Genomic DNA, 2,843 nt, shown 5'->3' with positions numbered 1-2,843 from the left:
AGAGCCGCCGGGCAGGGAAGACCCTGCGGGAGACTGGCAGGAACCCTTGGCAGGGAGACCTGGCAGGCGAGACCCTGGCAGGGAGAGACTGGAGGGAGAGACTGCAGGAGAGAGACTCTGGCGGGGAGCCCTGGCGGGAGACTGGGCAGGAGAGACCCTGGCGCGGGAAGAGAACCCGGGCAGGGAGACCCTGCGGGAGAGACCGGCAGTGAACCCTGGCGGGGAGACTGCCCAGGGACGACCAGGCAGGGAGACCCCTGCGGGAAAGACCCTGGCGGAAAAGACTGGCGGGAGACGGGCAGGAGAAACCCTGGCAAGAGACACCCGGCGGGGAACTGGCCAGGGAGAGACCCTGGCCGGGACCTGGCGGGGAGAACTAACGTGGTGCGTCCAAGAGGCACAACCGACAGCTGCTTCAGTTCCGACGGACTGGACCTGCGAAAAACGAAGAAACCGAAAATAAAGTTCGAATATCCACAGAGTGGAATAATAAACTTACTCTTCTTGAAACGGCAGGCGACTGCGAAACACGCTCACAAACACACCCTTTTACGAAAAAGAAGAAACACGTTCTTTTCAGAAAACAGAGAAAGAAGAAAACAGTTCTGCCTTTCGAAACAAGCGAACCTTGGTCGTGCAGATGGCGCCACTTACAATCCATTGTAGCGCAGAGAGCGATCGCCCACAATCCTTGCTCTTCTGCCATCACCTCTAGAAGGTTACGACTGCCACAGGCTGAGGGCCAGGATGTTGTGGTAAGTAGATGTTGTTGTTGATGTGTGCATATCAGCCAGACAGCAGCACTATTCACATCGTCGTCGAATACTGACCTGAGATTGCAGCAAACAGTTGACACCAAGACCATTTCGCATTATATATATTTTGAATATTATATATTATAATATGTACTATAGTCTACATCTGTTAAGCACTCGGCTATTACAAAGATTTATATCTCGGGAAATAGCGTCCACGATGAGGTCTATCTCGGTAAGGATAAACCAGGGTAAGCCCTTAACCCGGTTTAGCTTAACCTTCCGGCGATTCAGGCTAAACCCAGTACAGATCTGTGTTGGCGATACGTCGAATAGACGGTGTTAACCAAGATAGCGGCAAGTTCCTTAACCCTGCGAACTAGGCGCAATATGAATGCGTATTTACATCGGGCACTTGTATATGGCATCCGTTTTTGATTTTTACATCTTTACAGTACTGCAGTTTCTCAGTTTTAATCCAAGGTTTACAGCATTACGTTTATAATGCGATCGTCCATTTTGTAAAATATTTTTATCATTTCTGTATAACACCGGAAACGGAACCCCGGACACCACGAAAGAAGAACATCTAAAGATAAACTTACGTGCCAGAAGCTGCTAAGCCTTGATTGGATGTACTCTCGCATATAACGCTGTGCATTCTTAACAAGGGTTAAGCTAACCGCGAGACGTTCTTAACTCGGATAAGAGAAATTTCGTATAGACCAAGCTTTACTTTACCCTATTTTCTGCATATATATATTACCTGAATATACCTTTGTGTTGTATACATATATATACATACACATTTTATATAGGATACATATGTTGTATGTATATATAGACATGCACAATACATATGTATTCATCATAATTGGGGTAGAAGATCGACAAATTTGTCATTATCACCCCTGATATAATTATCCACAATATTTGACCACGACCCTGGCCACCCACGAAGTGCCGCTCCATAACAAGAGGCGGAGGCAAGGCGTAGACACAAGGAACTAGGAGAAGCGGGTCAGAGCAGCATGGGAGGGGAGGCAGCGGGGGGGAACAGCAGCGGGGGGAAAGCGGGGTCAGAGCAGCGTGGGGGAGAGGCAGCAGTGGAGAGACCGGAGCAGTGGGGATCAGGGGAGCAGCGGGGGGGGACGGAGAAGGCAGTAGCGGGGGTACGGGGAGGCGTCACGCCAGTTTTTCTTTCAATCGATAAACAGCGAGAGCGTCGTCCGAGACGCGGTGGCGGCAGCACCTGCTATGAACGCGCACACGTTCTCGGCAAACTGGAAGCGGACGACCTTGCGATCGTAGTCGACGATGTACGTCTGGCCGTCCCACGAGCAGACGACCACCTCCTCGTTGCCGTCGCCCTGCAAGAGCAAGTCAAGGTCGTGGCGAGGTCGTGGCGAGGTCACGTCAAGGTCACAGCGAGGTCGCGAACGCAGGTTGGCCGTCTTCGGACGCGAACCGCTTGACAGCGATTTTGATTTGATTCGATCTGTTCAACGTTACAATCACATGCTCGCACGAAATCTTACATTAAATTAACGACATTACACTATCAACTCGCAGAGTAGACTGATGTCGTTAGTAGAACATTGTACAGTTAGGTTCCCGAAAAACCGCGACTTTAATCACCAAAACGACGTTAAACGAACACGTTGAAATTTTTTATAATGCACTCACGCCCGCGTTTCGAACGTATTAAATCATTAATTATTAAATTTTATAAAGAAAATAAACGAAAACATCCGTTGTTGAGCAAATTGTAAAATTTTCCTCAGCACGTTGACTAGTTCTTATAATATAGCTGACACCTGAGTGACAGTGGTATTTTGTTCTCGACGACGTTACAACGAAAAATACGTTGAATGAAACGACGTTTATTAGAGCGGTCCTAGTGTAATATTCGATAGAAGCACAGAGAAGTGACACGCAACCCTTACTGTCATGTCCATCTTGGTCAGTCCTATCAGCTGGTGATCGAACATGATCGACCATTTTATTTTGTCTTCCTCAAGCAGTGCCAGCGTGCCTAAAATGACATAGATAATAGGGCTGCCAGGGTCTATGTCTCCCTGGGTACTG

General features: G+C 48.5%; 1 long non-coding RNA gene across 1 annotated transcript; it reads right to left on the bottom strand.

Annotated features, from left to right (window-relative positions):
* Positions 1 to 790: 790 nt before the first annotated feature.
* Positions 791 to 2,785, bottom strand: LOC106820081. The gene is made up of 3 exons (XR_001395546.1): positions 2,702 to 2,785; positions 2,008 to 2,125; positions 791 to 830 (listed from the first exon to the last, which is right to left on the bottom strand). It is a non-coding gene; the product is annotated as an uncharacterized LOC106820081 (long non-coding RNA).
* Positions 2,786 to 2,843: the final 58 nt, after the last annotated feature.

Source organism: Priapulus caudatus, unplaced genomic scaffold (assembly GCF_000485595.1).
Source record: "Priapulus caudatus unplaced genomic scaffold, Priapulus_caudatus-5.0.1 Scaffold6419, whole genome shotgun sequence".
In the NCBI taxonomy this organism is placed as follows: Eukaryota; Metazoa; Priapulida; class Priapulimorpha; order Priapulimorphida; family Priapulidae; genus Priapulus; species Priapulus caudatus.
Note: the sequence above shows the minus strand (reverse complement) of the source record. Positions and strands in the feature narration are given on the sequence as shown.